Raw genomic sequence first — 20,035 nt, forward strand, 5'->3', positions numbered from 1 at the left:
CACAAACACACACAGACGCGCAAACACACACAGACGCACAAACACACACAGACACGCACAAAAACACACAGACACGCGCGCACACACACAGACACACACACACACGCACAAACACACGCAAACACACAGACACGCATGCACACACATGCACGCGCACACACACAAAGAGACAAAAGAAACAGGATGAGTCAGAGAAAGGCCCCAGGAGGCGACCAACAAATACAGAGGGAGAGGCGTTGTGGGAATGGGTGGGGGTGGGACACTACTGCATATCACACGGGTCAGAGACGGTGGCCCATGGGATCCACTCTGACATGCCCCCCCCCCATTAAAGAGTAGTAATTTAATCATTTTAAAAGATTGTTATGCATGCTTTCATGAAATATTATCAGGTCACTCATTGAAATGCTCAACATTAACATATCAACAAAGCTAGTTCATAAGTGGCTATTTAATTTTGTGACAAATTTATTTTAGAGTATAACTTTCAATCAACAAAACGCGGACATTTCCCTCTACATAAACAGGAACACACATGCACACACATTTTATCCACGTCATTTTGTCTGTTAAATTTCAAACGCACTTCTAAAATGGTTTGACAAATTTAAAATCAGTTTCATTAATTAAATCCAAAGTCTATGGCAGGCAAAAGTTAAAGTGAGAGGTAATTCCTCCTTAGGCGTTTAACAAAAAATGTTGCAGTACTGGTGAGGACCACAATGTGGTGCCAGCACACCAGGCCTGATCTCACCCAAATCAATCAATCCACTGCTGGAAAGGAGAACAGAATGTGGAGTGAAATATAGGACAGGCTACAGCTATTTATTTCTATTCAGAATATTAGATCAATGGGCAATGAGCCATTACTGTTTCTGCTATGTCGTTAAACACTAACTTTCTCTGCTTGCTAATAACGGAATAATACAGGGGTCACCAACCTGGCTTCTGATGAGCCACACCTGGTCCTGGTATTTTCCTGAGGACTAGTGTGGCTCATCAGAAACCAGGTAGGATAGAAAACCTACTGGATACTAGCTCTCCAGGACCGGAGTGGGAGACCCCTGGAATAATATATCATTTAAGTATCCTTGTTGGGGGGATATAGGGTTAGAACCCCTACGACAATCCTTTGCTCTTCTACCACAATGAGGTTCTATTGACATGTGATAAAGAAACGTCTTGAAAATACCACCACTGGCTCTTGGAACAGCTGGAACACTGGCCTGAGCAAAAGGAACCGAGTGGCGGAGGAATGATGAGGTCAACCGAAGCACTTTTAGAAATGTCTCCGCATGGTGGCTAATGATGCAAACATCACTGGGTGGAGTCGATTCCGAGGCCGACTGCTCCACGATCCCGTCGGAAGAGGAGCGCAGACCAGCCCAGGACCCCACGCCACCATCGCTTTCACACGCCACACTCCACAGAGTCATATTTCAAAGTGACCACAAGGGCAAGAACCTGTGTGACTCTTCACGTTTCCCCCTCGCTGCAGCTGCACTGCGGCTTCTCCTTGCAACGGCTCACATTCCTGATGCCATTTTACACTCCATATGCTGCAGTTGACATCTTTTCAGCTGTAACCTGAGTCTATAATTAGAAAGCGTGCATGCTGTGTAATGTATACATTAAAGGCAAATTCACAGCTCCAGGATGTTGTGGATCAGATCCAAAGACATGTATGGGAATATAGAGGGAGGGAGGAGGCACATTGCTGTGGACTTCGATATCAGGACCACACATGCCATGAGGCTGGAAGGAAACAGCAGGCAGAAGCCCCATGCACAGACCTGTGTGTGTCAAGGACCCCCATAGCTGGATTGTTTTGGCATTTGGGGGCAACTTGATGTGTGTATGTGTGTGTGTGTGTGTGTGTGTGTGTGTGGTTGGGGGGTGGGGGGGGGGGGGGGGAGGCGATGCCAAGAACAGGAGGAGCTCACAGATACAGCTCAATGGTCATATGACATCTGGGAGACAGACCTACATGGAAATGTTTTACCAAAGCGGTCAATTGTCGCATTATTTATTTACCGGTCTCTCAGCAAAAGCGGTTACCCAAAGTAACTTAAATGGCTTGCATTTTTCCTCAGCTTAGTCTTTGCAGTAGAATCCAGGGTTCTGCTAAGATGCCGCCTCCTCTTCAGGAGGCTGAATCTTTATACTGGTGGTCGTTACTCCGGTGTAGTAATTTTGCCTCTAATTATGCCAGTATAGTAAATATGCCTGTAAGGAATCCAGCGCCCTGTGCTACCTTACAGTCAGCTCATACCCACAAAACTGGAAGGGATACTGGCACAGTAAAACAAGATTAAGTGATTTCAGATACCAGTCTGCCAGTATTTATCCAAGAATCTCCATAACAAACTCCAAAAACAGGAGAAGTGGGTGATCTGCTGTCCAACTGAATATTGAACTCTTCCCAATCAGACCACCACCAAATCTCACCATCTGCCTGTCCAGCGCTTCGGTCCAAAAACGGTTCCATGATTTTCCTCCCATTGAGCCCTTGACAGACCACCTGCTGTCAGATGCATGACTAAAGCAGATCCCCTCTACTGCCAAATGCCCATTAATTGAATAGTTTAGTGTTGTTTCCCTAAATGCAGCCATTTATAAAAGCTATGAAAATTTAACTTTGGCAGTCCAATGGGAACAGGCTGTAAGTCCAAGCCTTTGGTAGTAAGAATGGTGGGCACAATCTCACAGACCCAGCAGAATCTTACAGCCGTGACAGGTCTTTATTTTTTCAGCTTCTTTGCAGTCACTTGTACGCCAAACACCCTTCATCGCTAATTTGCTGCTTTGTCTCAAAGGGTTTGGTAGAATTTAGAATAGGTGTGATGTCTCTTGCTTTGGGTACAAATGTATGCCCAAAAGATCACTGACCAATCTGCCACAGATGAGAAGGACACACCAAACTTTGGAAGAGACATTCATGAAACAGCTTAGGCTACTAAGACCCTTTACATCAGGGGTGGGGAACCTGTTCCATGGAGGGCCGGTGTGGTTGTGGGTTTTTGGGATGGCCTCTCAATCAGCCATTAATATAAAGCAGTGGTTTTTCTCAGTTCCAGTCCCGGACCCCCACTGTTATTGGCTGATTGAGAGGCCATCCCAAAAACCCGCACCCACACCGGACCTCCATGGAACAGGTTCCCCACTCCTGCTTTACAATGATTCTTGTACTTAGAGTCCCAAGTGGTACATTCTATTCTGATCTAGTTCCACTTCACCTGTTAGTAGTCACTGTCTGGGATTGGAATGAGAGAGAATGACATTACTGTGTTCGATAAGTTTGTAAATATGAGGGGGCGGGGGGACATTCCAGAGAAGCACTAAGCGTGAAACTCATTTAACCTCGGGATGCATCATCTGTGATTAATTGCAGCTATTGCGTTGCTCCCATCCAGATGCTGCAAGAACAGGAAGACTTTGAAATCCCAGCCCTCAGCCGCGTCTCCTGCCAGGATCACATGCCCCATGGTCCAGGTATCCAAGGGAGGTCCTTCGGAGAAATGAGGGAACCTCATGGCTTCCAAGAGCAGGATGGGGCTTCAGCCTGTACTCAATCTTGAGCCTGGAGTTTTCATTCTTGAATTACTGAAAAACTCTACTTCAAGGCAGAATTACATATCGCCCGTGTTTGGCTGCAGTCCTCTCCCGTGACCAATTTGTCGGCTAAGCAGTCCTTTTCTTGTTGTGATTGATCCCCGTACGTAGTATTTCAGCCAAGGTCAACAAACCACTTGCTACTCAATACCAGGACACCACCCATGAAGACTAAATCCTTTCCAAAACATTAGGCATGAAACATTATTGTATCAGATTATGTTTAGTTGGACTTTCGGGCAAAGGCGAACCCTCGGGGAGAGGCATGGGCAATTCCAAACAAATTTAGAAGTGCCGCTCTTGCAATACGGCAACTGACCTCCATCAGCTGCTAAATGTACAATATCCAGACAGCTGCTACGAATCAGCCCCCATGTAATCTATAAGACAATGTTTCATACAGTTTTTTGCGAACAAAGGCACCATTGTTTGGCAGATACAAGTTTTCTGTGTTTGCCAGATGCATTTTTGAGATTGCATGTTAGGTCTGCTGAAAAGAGGCACTAAACCTCATGCTGAAGAGAGCAAAATGATCTTTCTCGCGCCAAGTCCGAAGACGAGAGAACCTTAACACGCGAGCCAGTCCCTATCTCCTAGCTTCCTGACAATGGAGTCACAGATTCCAGGCGAATTTAGAGACCCATGACCACGTGGATGAGCAGGCAAAGCGTGCCGTGCCGGTTGCTCCTCGGAGGTAGGGTGCTTCTGCATAATGCATTCACAGCTGGAATGCATCACAACTGGCTTGGTGGGGAGGCCTTTTGTCAACCTGCCACGCAGGTATGAGGCATATACTTCAAAAGGAGTTTACAACTACTATACTTACTGTTCGTCATTATCTCTGTCTTTTTTTTAATATAGCAGAACACCACATGTAATTTAAATTTTAACACGATTGAAAGCATTACGGAACAAAACTGTACAGGAAACAGGAGCAGTTTTTCTGGACACCTAAGTCCAGGTGCAGGAAACTCCAGCTACTCTCAGTATCCCTACTCTCTCTTTGGCTGCCTGTCACCACACCCCCTTGTTCCCAGGAAGAGACACAGCATCTGTTCTGCTGTTAATTAATGCTTCATTTCCAGTTTTTTCCCCTCTATGTAAAAAAAGGAAAACAGCCTCCTTCCACCATCGTTAAGATTAACGCGATTGTTCTTACTGAGAACTAATTTTATTTTGGCTCCCCCTCCCTCTGTGGTCCTGAAAGGGCAACCTGAAAGGGCACTATATAGAGGCCCTGTTGTTTTTGTGTATGGGGAAAAAATAGAAGCATTCAATCTTGATACAACCTTTCTATTTCCCCTCCCTCTTCAGGAATGCAAAGTTACATTGAGGACTATTCCAACATTTTTTTCTGTTCAGTGAGAAACACACCCGGCATTTCACGAAATCTCCACTTCTCTGCTAAAATACAACTACAAGCTTGAATGTCTCCTTAAGAATCCTCCCGCTATTGTTTGCACGCTATTTATTCTTAATAAATAAAAGAACACTCCAGTGAACTGCCTTTCAGGACATGAGGACCAGCCCATGGTGCGGCTGCCATCTTCCACATACAGCGGTATTTAAAACAGACTCTTATGGACACAACAGGACACTGATGTCTGCATCTTGTCAGCGGCACACGTCTGTGATTGATTATCTCGTTTACGCTCACTTCCTTCCCGAAAGCAACAGCACATCCGGGCCCTTCTGGCCACAGTCCCTCCTTCCTTCCCTGGGAATGGCCTCTCACTGGCCCAAGCAAGGCGCCAGCTGTTCCCCACGACCGACTTGTAGCCTTAGTGTCAGCAGCAGATGTGCTGTCTCTCCGTCCTGGAGCACACTGCAATTTGCTCACTAACTCTGGTGCATATATCCTCCACTGCAAGAGGACCGTCTAAAGAGGAGCAAAAACCAATAAAACGGAAAGCTGCTGGGGGTGTGTGATGACTGACTGTAGGGCTGTGGGTTCAAATCTTGTCTGGCGCGTGGAATTTATGTGTGTTTCCAACAAGTTCTCGTCCCATTGTCCAAATATACTTGGGACTAGTGTGCACAAATTGCCCATAGTATTTTTTTTGTGTGTGCTTGCCCTGTGATGGCCTGACTAGGGCACACCCTGCTCTGCACTTTAGCCTAAGCTGTTAAAGATGAATTAAACCACTCTTAAAACCTTTTTCCCAACATAAGGCTTTCCGAACAGCAATATAAATATTTGCAAATGATAACTGAAGTTCCTCATAGAGTGTAAATCTGAAGACAAGGCAAACAGGTGGATAAAAACACAATTAAACTGTGATTAATTCAACTTCACAGAAAACACAATATGCCAGGCTTTACGTACAGTCAGAGAGACTCAGATCTCAAATTACTGCGCCTGCCTGCCTAAAAACACATCCCTCTTTAGGAGGAAGGAGGATTGGCGAGAAGATAGATCAGGCTTTTCTGTGGGTTCGGTCATTCTGGACAGAAAACACATGATTCTCAAAATGACCTCTCTGTGGAGAAAAAAAAACTAAAAAAAAAACAAAGGAATTCTGTCGGAGGCACTCGTTGAAGAGGTAGACTGGAGTTCACACAAGGGCCCATGAAAGGTGACACCGATCCGGAGGAAGGACACGGGATTCTATCAGGGGTTGGTGGTCAATATAAGTTCTTAAATCAAGCGAATCTACATGTTTCGTTTGCTTGAGCTGCAAAAATGTGTTTTCCTCGTAAACATTGTTTTGACCTTGTGACAGTGCCTTTCTACTACGGGGTGCAATGCAGGAGTTTTTTGAAAAAGGAGGGAGCCTCCGCTTGCTTGCATGTGCACAGAGCCTGGCAATGGTCTCCTCACACATGCGAGGAAATGCTCTGCATACCTCCCAGCAGCCGATGCCGTGGCTGTTTCACGCCATTAAGCCTGTGGGCACGGACGGGGTCAGGTGGGGCCGCCTGTGGGCACGGACGGGGTCAGGTGGGGCCGCCTGTCGGCACGGACGGGGTCAGGTGGGGCCGCCTGTGGGCACGGACGGGGTCAGGTGGGGTCGCCTGTCGGCACGGACGGGGTCAGGTGGGGTCGCCTGTCGGCACGGACGGGGTCAGGTGGGGCCGCCTGTCGGCACGGACGGGGTCAGGTGGGGCCGCCTGTGGGCACGGACGGGGTCAGGTGGGGCCGCGCTGTGTGGCGTGAGGTGCTCTCACTGCTGACATGAGGCCTCCTGGGGTGCTAAAGAGGTTGGGATCCCAAGAATACAAAAAAGTGTCCTATCAGCGAGCATGGACAGATCAGCATAAGTCACAGGCCAGTGGACTGTCAGAATGACAAGACGGCAGGCCAACGGTAAATGCACAGGCATCGGAATTTGACCAATAGACAGGGCTGCATGCCAGAATAGTGGGGAAATTCCTGTTTAAGAATAAATGTTTCCACTGAAGTGTGTCTGACCCCTTTTCATAATATGTATCCTAATTCTGACATCTAAAAACATGACTGCAGAGATAGACTTTGGGAAGTGGCTATTAACGCCTTGGGATTGGTGCTGATTGCATGGCAAGGATGCCGCTCTTCGGTAAAGCAGCCGAGTGTAATCACACACAGATCCGCTTTGGCGGATTCAAATATTCACTACAGAACAGATAAATAAAATAAGCTTATTACTGAGCTGTGTAACATCAGCTTCTTTACACTGACAGGCAGTGAACATGTGGATGTTGCTATGGATGAGCAGTGATCCAGTACCTGCACCGCAGTAGGAATCCAAAACAAGTCATTTTTTTAGCTTCTAAATCTGATAAACCAAACACCAGTAACAGCAGGACCTCACAGTATTCTATTACATAGTACCACTCAGGGCTGACTCTAGCTATAGGCGGTCGGGTCCCCAAGTTACCTGCTTTGTAAAGGAAGTGAAATGATCATCACTTTTCTAGGTAGTGGGGCTCCCAATGCAAAACTTTGCCTAGAGCCCCTGAAAAGGGAGAGTCGGCTCTGGTTCCTCTATATTGTAATAATGAAACTTATTTTCATAAAGGAAAAATAATGTACAGCTAACCTTGGGCCATACTAAAGAAATGCGGAAGGTAAAATCCGAAACAAAAAAAGATATAACAATTGAAGCATAATATGTTGCCATATTTTCCTTCCTATACTACATTATAATCCACCTGTAATACAAACCTATCTAAATACACTTACAATTAAATTATTAAATAGAAAATATTTTAGAAAATGCATGCCATTTAAATTCATTGTTGAGAACAGCATAGTGTTTTATTCTGTTTGCTCATCGTTTTAAACATGCAATTATCACTCTTTTCTGTTGTGAGGATTAAGTACAGTTACATTTGGATTACTGTCAGAAACCATTTTTTGCATACCTCAGAACAACAATCTGTAAACAAACGGCACTGCGTCTGACATGACAGCACCGAGAAGGGTATGAAGCGTGACCGTTCAGGAGAACGGCGCTGGGAGTTTGGTGTCACTGTGACGTGACAGTTTTTGGCTGTCAGAGTGTTCACTTCAGGGTGGACAGGGCAACGGGATGAAAGGGAAGAAAACTTGCATACTTTAGTAAGCAAGAATTGTGCATGCACACGTTGCAATTCTTCCACCAAAGTGTTTGGAAATGAAAACTGATCATATGGGTAAATACAGAAATAGATTCTTTTGGTATAAATAATTCATGTGTATTATAATTTGCTGCATAGTCTGAGATCTCAAAACATTTGTCTACTTTTGTTTACATTGAAATACTGCAAAGGACTTTTCAATAATTTAAGCCCATCTTTTATAAAATGCCAGAGGGCAGTAAGACGTTTTGTATGTGACAGCAGTTTTGGAGAAATTTTCTTCACGAACTCTATAGAGTCACCATTACTGCCATATCAGATGGCTTCTGCTACAGATCTCTCTCCACATCCGTGGCCCCAGAATGCACAAGATTGCTCCAAACACTTGTCACAATGAGGGAACATTCCTTTAAACCTTCTTTCAAAAAGGATACAGTTTCCATGTTATGAAGGATATAGCTGCTTATATCTATGACAAAGGTGAGCTTCTATTGTTCCAAAAGATCATGGAGTTTCTGATCTTACATTACGACAATCATGGTATATAAGGCCAATTAAGGCATAAATTGTTTGAGAGATCCCTTTTGTTAAGGTCTTGTTCAATAGAGTGAAAAATGATATTTATTATTCACTAAATACGTGATGCATCTGGACCCACAGCATACTTACAGTAGTACATTACCATAAGCTACAAATGCGTACTGTCAAACAGACAGATATCAGTATAGTGAGCAGTTTTTCATCTTAACAGACAAATCCTACGTTTGGGCAAAAAAAAACTGCATCACTACAAATAGCTGAGCTATTAAGCACATCAGCAAGCTCCAGCAGTAGGTAGTAGTGCTTCTGCTGAAGACGTGCCTCAGATTCCTTCTAGGCACATTTAGTCAATAGGTACCCACCGGTTCCTTGATTCAATGTCTACATGAGTAGAACATGAGATAATTAACGTACATTGTTGGTACTAACAGCTGAATTGTGGACTAAACCTTAACATATTTTCCCTAGAGAAGCTCGATATGAAGTCACACTTGACCAAAGTTACCTAACGTGTTAAAGAGGGACAGGAACATTCCAGTCTGGTGTTCCTCACTTGTCTAAAGCTGTTTCTTGTGGGAAATGGTCTTATCTCACCACAGTGATGTTCCACTGAACCACCCATTGCCTGTACAGCAAGCATTCCCCGACCTTGCAGACGCACCAGTGAGGGCCCACAAATCTGTTTAGAATTCACCTGCAATTTTAGTGCTAATAAAAGCAAACCATTGTCATCAGGCATCATAATCATAACTATACGGTCATCATCGCGACTTTAATTTCCAACAGCTGTGCCGATTCTTGGGTCATCTTACAGATTCAGCCTGCAAATCTCCTGTCCGATTGGTGGTTTCCGCCTTTGCCAGCCTAAACGCACAAAGCAGTGGCTGTCAGCCCGGACTGCTATATTAGTTTCTTATGATATGAGAAATATTTTGGATGGGCAGAACTCATTCCAAGAGCCTATATCCTTCCGGGAATCCCCCTTTTTCCTGCCTTGTCCACCAACAAACGCTTCATTGTTTCCAGGAGGTCAAACACTGTCCTGCTAATTGAGCTGAGACGGTATCCCTAAGAGCATGCCTAAAGGACATGTGATGTGCCCCTAAATACTTTCCAGCATGATATCAGTCCAAGGCACGACACATAGAAGGCCTCATTGTTTGTTTTTCATTTGCTACAGGCAGCATTGGCTGTCAAGGTGCCGAAATGATACCAGTCCATTTTTGTCTTGCTAATTGTCTGTAAGATTGCATTATCCTTGGAGACCTGATGCATCACATGCAAATACATTTAAGCAGGTACTGAGCACCCCCAAAGGAAATGTGGGGTAAAGCCAAAACCAGACGTTTTAATGCCTGACTTTCAGACTCCAATGGTAAATATAGAAACAACACCAAAAAAAGCAAGGAAAAACAAGACTAGATAAGCAATAGGTCACTCCACACAATCTCTGACTTCAAAGACGGAATGGACCTCCAGCATGCAGAGAGACCCATGCTGGTGTTTTTCCAACAGGCCGTGCTGATCTGAGAGCCAGAGACAGGAAGGGGAATCGGAGGATGGCAGAAGAAAAGAATGAGAAGGAAAAGATCCAGTACAGGAAACAAAGGACAGAGCTCTTACGCCATGCTAGGAGCAGCATGCTGCATTGCTAAAGGGCACGGCCAAGGATACGGGAGTTCCATTACCACAAGAGCTACTGTACACAGTGTGACTAATGTGTGTCACAATGTAATGTATTGTAAGTTACTAGCAAGTAATTCAGATGATACAGTCTGTGCATATGCAGGTGAAAAAACGGTAAGAGCTAAAAAGGAGATATTTTGTATCATAAACTCAATTATACTCCTGTAACACCGCAGAACACTACAAATGATCCCCAAACCCTCCATAAACTCTTCACAAATAACTGAATTCCCATACTTATTCAGTGGTGGCCAGAGCCAGACGCACTGGGCACACTGCGATGGCGCCACACAGAAAGCCACAAAATCACATTTTAGGAGCTCGGTGTTACCTAAAAGGCATATTGCATGGAGTGTGGCAAGAAACCACAATGCCCAGGAAAAAATCCACACAAACGAGGGGAGAACCTGCAAACTCCACACACTCAAAGCCAAAGTTGAAACTCAAACCACAGCCCAGGAGGTGAGATCAGAGTGCCCCCCCCCACTGAGCCATCATGTCACCCCATTTTGCTAAGTGATGCCTTAAAAATAACCTTTTCACAATAATAAAATAATAACTAAGTGCTGGCATACAGAACTGAAAGGAGAAAGTCAGAAAACTTTGTTCCAGGAAGTCCATAGTACCCAGTGTTCCACACCATACATGTCTGCCACTGTAACAAGCCTTTAGGTTTTCACCAGATATAAAATATTGGGTGAACTATTATGACTTTATATTTATGAAACGTATAAGCAGCGTTTGCCTTGCAGTCATTGAAAATTGGTCTTTAAAACCTTTTGAAAAATGAGATCATTTGATGAAGCTTGAATAATTATCCATAAGTGGCATTCAGTCCAGGGTCTGTCTGGGCTCATGGGCCCCATCCACAACCCCGCCCTGGATTGAGAAGACAAAGGGCTGGATGAATATTAACAACAACCATGCACACTTCTTACATTCTGACAGTGAATATTCCCTGTAATACACACTCAGTGACAAAACAAGTTAAGCACCCAGAAGTAATGGATTTGGATGTAATTTGGTACAAGTGCAGACCAGCAATGGGTATACATATGATTCAATTTGCAAGGCACTGGCACATCTAGTCACCAGACACAGAGGATGCCTCCTGGGTGCATTAGACAGCATTACCAGCACTTGATGGAGTTTGATAGGGGTCACATTGTGGGTCTGCATGAGACTGGGTGGCCGTATCATGCAGGTGCCCGGCATGTGGGGCATGCAGATGTCACAGTCGCCTTATTTTGGAACCAATGGACACGTGAGGGCGCCTAAACACATCGTGAAGGTTCCGGTCGCCCAAGACAGACCACACCAAGGGAGGATCATCATATTGTGCGCCAGGAATTACAGAACCCCATGACATCTGCGCCTGCCATCTGGACACAGGTATTGGACTCTCTACGACACCCTGTGTCATTCCGCACTGTGTCTCGATGACTGGCATCATCCGGACTGCGGGTTCACTGTCCCATGTTTGGAGTGCTGCCGTAACCAGTGGCGTTGTACCACGTTCAGCGATGAATCTCGGTTCCGCATTACTACGGATGACTGTCATGTGCGCCCAGGGGAGAAGACCAATCCTACCAATGTTGTGGGGAGACACACCGGTGATACTCCAGGTGTCATGGCGTGAGAAGCTGTAGGGTATGACATCAGGTCATCTCTGGTAGTGATTCAGGGGACCTTGACGGCACAGCGCTACATCAGTGACATCCTGCATCTGCATGTCTTACCCCTCCTGAGATGGCACCCTGGTACAGTATTTAAACAAGAAAATGCCCATCCACACATGGCATGTGTGTCTATGGACTGCCGGCATCATGCTGAGGTTCTCCTGTGACCAGCCAGGACCCCTGATATTTCCCCAATCAAACATGTGTGGGATCAGCTCAGACGTCAACTCAGACCCAGTGCCAATCTGCAGGATCTCGAGGGCCAGTTACAACAGCTGTGGGCCGACATGCCGCAGGAGAGGATACAACAGCTGTACGACTCCCTGCCACACTGTATCACCGCATGTATCCAGGCCCGGGGGGGTGCCACACCCTACTGACATGAGACCAGCAGTGTGCCCATACTGCCAACTCTGTTTGATCTGATATTATAATCATTGAGATACAGTCACATGACCTTTCACCATGTGCAGATTCATTTCATTTCCACCACTCCATCTGGGTGCTTAACTTTTTTCGTCACTGAGTATATAAGAAAACGATGATAAGACTGGTACAAGTGCAACAGATGGTACAAGTGCAACAGGGGGATGGCCAGGTCCTCCTACAACCCATACAAGGGTTTGAATGTCGGCTGTTTGCTGGGGAAATCGTTGGGGTTCGAACCAAAAACCGCTTGGGGCATGGTGCTGCTCGATTGGCTGCTATTTGACAGGCGGTGCTTGGGGAAAGCAATCGGAGTGCTGGAACTTCTGGCAAACATAGGACCATTGTGTTTCCCGCTGAGAGCGAGAGATAAAATCATACAGCTTTTCCAAAGTTACAATAACAACCCATTAAATGACTTACTTAAATACTGATCACTATATTTGTTTTTCTAAAATGAATGATACAAAATTCAAGAACCTTTGCAAAAGTGGTTCCATTTTTGGATTCCGCTCAATGAGTTTCAGTGCGGTGGTTCTCATATTCCAATAGAATTTGCAGCTACATTCATTAATCATCTGACTACTCCAACAGTTAATCTGAGTGACTTTTTGAGACTTAGCTCTTCACATTTAGATGAAAAACACAAAAAAAATGCATAATTCCATTTAAAGAGGATCGGGCAAAAGTGAGTCTCTTTGTCAGTCTGTACAGTGTCTTGCTTCACTGCTCCTTACAGATGTTTGATCACCATTGTGTGAGAATGGTGAGAATGCGCAAAAGACACAATGGAGTTCATTGACATCCAGGGGCTTCAGATTAAATAAGGTCTTCTTCTGTTGAGCTACTGTACAGTGAATCAAGATGGAAATTACATATAACTGCCTCATATGGAAGAAGAAAATGTTGTCAGAAAAATGGCCCAATTAAAGCCTATTTGAGTTGTTCAACTAAACCCCCACTCCCATGTTTCAAAGGCGTTCAAGGCTGCATTGTTAACAGTATGAAAAAAAATATGCTCCGCTGCACAAAAGAGCACAAAGAGCAAGTAATCCTGTTAGATGTGTTAAAATTTTAAGGAGGAAAAACAGTTCTGGTTCATTTCAAGCACATATGACAGAACATCCTCAGTAGTAAAGTTTAGAAACTTCTTAAGAACTTAATCTCAGTCCAGCCCTAATGGAAAAACTCATGGTCTATAAGATCTTGATCATTTGTGACAACAAGCACTATCTGGAAGGGACGTTTAGGTAACTGGATCTGACTTCGCTACCACCTCCACCTCCCACTCCACCCTGCTAGATAAGAAGCCACGCTTTGACCCCGCAAGTCCAAAAGAGTGAAGAGCAATCACCAGAAAAAAAGGCCTGTTGAGGACTAGTCTTACATCACAGCTGGTGACAACAAATAGGCCTAATGTCACTCTTCAAATCTTTCCATAAAAGCATTTTGAGTTTCAATGATTTGTCACGTAAAAACGTATATTTTGTATATGTAATAAATATTTTATAACACTATATAACATCATTGAACTTAACATACAATGTTCCCAGCTAAACATAATGACTTTTTCATCCAGCATCTCCATTCTTGTCAAAACAGGTTCTTCTTTATGGGCAAGCAGCCCACAACAATGTCTCTCCTTGCCACACAGCAACCACAGAGTAATGCATCTCCATGCGATAGAGCCCGAAAGCAGTTATTGCATCTCCACTACCCAGTGGAAAGGCCAGCAGATGAACTGACACACCCCGACATTCCAACGACCACAGAAACCTGTACTCTACAAACACTTATCCAGTGGGATGTCACCAGATAATCCTATGCTCACACCAGCCCACAACTGCTGTGTAAGGGGTCCAGATCCAGTGCAACAAGTGTTAAGCCCTGATACTATACACATGAAAATGGAGGTTTTACGTTGTGAGTAAACACTATGTATGAGCCTAGTACAGCTCACAGGCGCAATGTGCTTCTAATTTCAGTTCAGCCGGCCCAAATTCAGCAGTCAGATTTAATCATCCGCAAACAGCAAGCCAATGAATGTTGCACTTTTTTTTGTCAATGATTTGGATATTTCTTGATACCCATTCCTAACTTCTGAAAAAAAAAATTCAGAGGTACCTTGTGAGAGAAAATGATGAATAAAATACTCATTATGGCCAAAAAAATCTGAAGGAGGGTGGACAGCCTGCCACAGGGATATACAAATTATGTCGGAGGCCCCCAGGGTCCGTCTGCCCACTGTGCCAAAGATAGCATCTACGTGCTTGATCGCACTATTTATAATCCCCATCTCAGGAGCACCGCCCAGTCCATCCATATTACACCACCAGCACCATCATGTCACGGCTCAGGTCAGAGCCTCCACTCCCAAACGTTCAGGCTTTTAAAGGCGGAGCTGCGTATTTGGAGGACCCTGCTGTCCGCATGGTTTATTTCTGATCTGTGATCTACCGCTAGGAAGTATCAGGCGACAGTATTTTAAGGTTTTCGTTTTTTATTTTTAAACGTGAAACAGTGAAACCTGCGAAACAGCAGACAGCGTGCGAGGGATTCTGAAGAGTGCCTGTCAACTGCGGACCACCACTGATTCTGTCCATTTACTATCAGGACAAAAAAATACACGTTCGGCTCAGAAAAACAAAATGCTGCATCAATTTATAGACAGATTGATGAGAGCAATGGGAGACGTCCTCTCTACCCCTCCTTCAGGCATCAGAGACAACCAATTGAACACATCAAAGGCCGTCCTTGACAACTTCTGAGATTAAGGGATGAATTACATGTCAGACCACCAAACTCAACTCATATCTTTATCACCTTTCTTCTCTAAAGCAAAATCAAAACAATCAAGATGAAAAACAATCAATAAATATTAAAGTGTGTCCCATTTGAAAAAGAGGCCCTCATCCTGGCTCTCATCCTGGCCCAAAGCCCCCCCCCCCCCCAGCAGTCATAATAGGACAGGAGAGCATTTAAAGACTTCCTGCTCTGCTGCTGAGGATCCTTGAGATTCCTGCACAACTCCCCTTAAGCTCCGGCAGGAAGGAGGTAGACACAGTCTGATCAGAGGGTCTGGGAAAAGGAGAACATACCTCCCAGATGCCTCCCACGGCCTCCAGGGCACCAAGCGCGGGCTGTGAAATACACCCGGCACATTGCGTCACAGCTAATTTACTGTCCCGCTGAAAACAAGTCAGAGCCACTCCCTGTCGCCTCTAAGACGTAACGGAGGGAGGCGAAGCTGGCAGCGAGGAGAATAGGGCTTACACAGTCAAACCACAAACAGGAAACACACACAGCAGGGCCAGGCAACCCTTCCTTTGAATATCCGCTGGCCAAAAGTAGGGGGGAGGACAATTCAGAACACCCACAGACCCTGGAGTGGCAAAAGCCAAGAATCCCAAACAGAGTGAAAGAATCATGGGTGTGTATGGATGGTAGCATTGTCTCAGAAATTTATAGTTACATTTGGAAGAGATATTTTTTGCAAGTTTCAGTTTTACGGCCAAAGGCTATTGACCTCACATTTCCTGTTCCTTTCAAACTGCCCCCCCACTTTCCAGTCGACAGTCAAATGCAAATGAGCGCCTGGTCATTATCACAGCCCTTTTATTGTCGAACCCCTTTCCACATCTACGAGTAAGATATGTCTGAGGAGGCAGCCCTGCGCAAACGGGGACATCAACATGGTTCATAAACAGAGGCCGTTGTGCAATAAAAAAAAGCTCTGGGGTTAAATAGAACTTTAAGTTTCCACAGAATAGGTGAAATGAACCAAGAATTACAATGTAAGGAATGCGAGTAATGTGCACAATTCCCAATTTTCACCACATTTTAAGGTTAAAATGGCACAAACAACACGCAGGCATGTCATAGAACAGCAGAGCTAAAGCCCTGAATCCACGGCGATATGGTCCTGAGTAATCTTCCCATGAGAGGACTCGCCTGTCTTTCCATTTGTTAATTTGTCAGTCCTTGTGGGATTGGTCTGAACTCATCCGTTGTAAATGAATGCAAAGGAGCATTGTCTGAAAAAGCTGCAGAACAAGTTGGTTTGCCAGTGCGGCATGGAGATAAACATGGATGCCTGTTTATTTTCCTGTGTGAAATTCCAGCAGGCAAAGATACCGCTGTAAGGAGGTAAAAGAATATGTAATGGTATAGTGCCGTGATAAAATACAGGTCTACACGTACAAACTAATCCTGAAACACCAATAAAACGCAGGATAGGTACAAAGAGGAGGAGGTATAATCCAAACGAAGGAGATCATTCTGGAATTTATGTCTTCTAGTATCATTCAAACTGATGAAGGCTCTTTAGGTTACGTCTGGCCGTATCTGGTGCTCCACCAGGTTCTGCAAAGGATAAACGTGGCTCTCTTCCATTTCAGATGGGCTTTCAGGATATCCACTGATCACCCAGTCACAAGTACAGTGGAAACGCCAACAGTGACACTCATACCTGGCACTTTTGTCCCAACAGTGAACTGAGTTCATGAAAGGTACGTACATATAGAGGCAATACCACATGGGTGTAAGAGACCTCAAAATATGTGGTGAGTGAATAGAGTGACTAATTGTCCACAGAGTACACCTTCCATTAATTCAGCTTCCTATGAGAGCATGAAACTATAAAAATACATCACTGACACCTCAGCGTGGTCTCATGACGAATTTTTTTTAAAAAGTCCTACTGTATAACTACTAACTGTGCTTTCATTGACAGAAGCGGCAAACCAGTGACAGAGATGAGCTTAGAGCAACATAAACACGAATAACTGCAATTCCCACACACTGTATGCACTGGACATTCACAGAGCTGCACTGATTACTAAAATCAAAGTGGAGAAAATCGATAGCCACGTGGCCCTTCATGACCTCCATTACTCTTCATCTCTGTCACCGGTGAGTCCTACAGTGCTTGCAGGGTGCAGGGATGGAAGCTGGATACCTTCCCTAGTAGAACATTTCTGGGTTCAATTATGGGGGCTGTTGCCAGGGTAAGGTATTGTACCCGCAGGCAGATTCTGCAAGCTAAAGCACAATTTTCGATGCCCACGCTCACAAGACACAGTGAGATTTAACTAGTGCCTGGGGTGTCAACATGCGTGCCCGTTTTATGTTTTTAATTGTTCTTTTTGGAGGGGTGGGTGGCAGCGTGGGCTTGAAATTACAACCGCAATGCCACGTGCCCAAAGTTCGCCTACACAGGTGTTTTTCACATTTAACTCACAGTGAAAGACTGCGACATTTGCAGGATCGTTCAGAAAAAGAATAAAAAACATCTACGGCTTAGTCCACTTACCTTTGTCTTAAAAAAAATTTACGTTACGTTTTTAATTTTTATATATTGAACTAATTCCTACTAATCCCTTTTAATCACTTGCCCTAGTCCTAGGCCCATGTTTAAGCTGTTAGACCTAACTACACATTCATCATGTGCATTTTATTGCACGACTATGAATAAAAGTGTTCGCCATCCATTCATCTTCCGGCTGCCCATCCAACACATGGTTACGTTGACTTGTTCGATAAAATGTCCCATGTCCGATAAAAAAAATGCATTTACAAAATTTTACACAGCCTACGACAATGCCGCAAGCTCTGGAAATCAATTCTATCAACTAACCAACTTTAGCCTAATTGAGTCGTTCTGCACTATAAAGAGAAATGAGTCTAGTAGACATGGCGCCGTTTCCACATTAAAATAAATTTACTATCTAATTAGGCAAAAATATTTTATGCATATACTGCCTATATATGCCTACTTTCTAATGTAAACATGTTATTTAAAACCGCGACGATACATATTTTAAAATCGGTGCCTCAACACACCAGCCCTGTAATGACAACTGCATCTAATACAAATTAAAATCATACCAGGATGTATTCAGTGGATTCAAGAGGCATCCTGGGTTTTTCTAGCAACCGCGACGCTGCCAGTGTGATTTACAAAGCCAATGATTAACAGTAAAACAAACAAATGAGAAGGAACAACAATTAAACTGTAAACTTCAAAGAGCTTTCTGTAGAACGGATACTGGAATAAGTTAAACTCGGGAAGAGGACACGCAGAATGAGGAGGGAAACACTTCGGGAGCAATCAGAATATCTCAATCTCCAGCCAATTATAACAGGGGGAATTTAGGCATGAGGTAATAAACGGGCTCAAAAAGTCTTACAGCTACAAGACAATAAACAAAAACAGCCGGGTGACGGTAATGGACCAGTTGGTTATTCGTGGGCGAGTCTGGGAGCTGCGAGTGGGCGCAGAATAAAAAACCGCCTTTCAGCTAATACTGGTTGTTAGTTTATGTTAAGGCAGAGCTCTCTAAGTATAATAACAGACCGAACCCAGGGTGCATACTTCAAGATCACGTATGTTATTTTATAACTAAGTTTTAATGACAGGTCTCCGCTGGGCTAGCGAATGGCGATTATATTTCTCCTTATATTCGAAATTCACTTACGGTGTATTTTATGGACTCCTGGCTCGGTATTTCAGCGTGTCCTTCCAGCCGTGAGATGACTTGCACATTAAATAGGCAGCGGCTGAACACGAACGCGAGTCACTCCAGATACAGTGCGATCTATTTAAGGCCGGTAGCGCTACACTGGTCACAAAGTAGCTTTTAACTCCCCCAAACGATACTATGTGATCGACATATTGAACCTGGATGGTAGTCTAAATAAACCAATCAACTACCTTACGTTTCATTAGGAATATCCTAGCTTGATTATTTGAATATGTTACAGAATGTATATGTAAGCATTAATTTTGGTCGTAATGCTGGATCAAAACATCAACAGTGAAATGTATATATTGCTTCCAGTGCTAACAAGACATGGATGACATTCCAGGGAGACCAAGACATAGATACCTATCTGAGCACCAAAGCAAGCAAGCAACTTACCCTTAACGTAGATATGTGGGCGTTCAAATCTTCGTCAAATTATTGAAGCCGGCTTTAACGTGCTGGGATTCCGTGTGCCCAGATGCGTATTATCTGTCAGTTCATAATCACAGAGTCCAGCCAGAAGTCAACTGAAAATCATGACCGTAAGATCTGTAGTAGCCCCGGAACCGCGAAGCAATCACCAGCCAAAGCCCGCAGTTACGCGCACGAAGCATGCAAAGCTGAAGCGTGCAGATCCCGGGAAATAGATGAGGATTTCCCGTCCTGCTCCTTGCAGCGCCCGGCACATTCCCACACAGCCGCGGCAGCCCCACCAAGCTGAATTTCTGCCTGTCAGTCCCGTAGTTTCACTGACTATGAGCCCCGCCCATGACAAAGAATGACAACGGGTCTGATGTAATGGCCGAGCTGCTGTCATATGTCGCAGCCAATCGGTGCGGCTCAGTCAACGCAGCGCGGCATATAGATGTTAAGGAACGACCATCACTAATAGAGGCCGGGGTCTACGGGGGGAGAAAAGAAAACTGTAGCCCAGAAAGACTATGAATCAATTCACTGTCATGCATCTTAAGGCGTCATCTGAAATATCTGGGACGAAGAAATGCATTCATACAGATTATATTTAACCGT

At 44.6% G+C, this 20,035-nt stretch overlaps 1 protein-coding gene across 3 annotated transcripts in view; it reads right to left on the bottom strand.

The window, feature by feature from the left end:
- Positions 1–19,766, bottom strand: part of rhbdf1b (rhomboid 5 homolog 1b (Drosophila)) — a 35,640-nt gene extending 15,874 nt beyond the window's left edge. For 2 of the 3 annotated variants that reach the window (XM_023809184.2, XM_023809182.2), the window contains exon 1: positions 19,403–19,766. The gene's annotated coding sequence lies outside the window, so the exon portion shown is untranslated. Of the gene's footprint in view, positions 1–18,958; positions 19,071–19,402 lie in introns of those variants that run through there. The other variant, XM_023809183.2, reaches the window with a different exon arrangement.
- Positions 19,767–20,035: the final 269 nt, after the last annotated feature.

Source organism: Paramormyrops kingsleyae, chromosome 5 (genome assembly GCF_048594095.1).
Source record: "Paramormyrops kingsleyae isolate MSU_618 chromosome 5, PKINGS_0.4, whole genome shotgun sequence".
Lineage (NCBI taxonomy): Eukaryota > Metazoa > Chordata > Actinopteri > Osteoglossiformes > Mormyridae > Paramormyrops > Paramormyrops kingsleyae.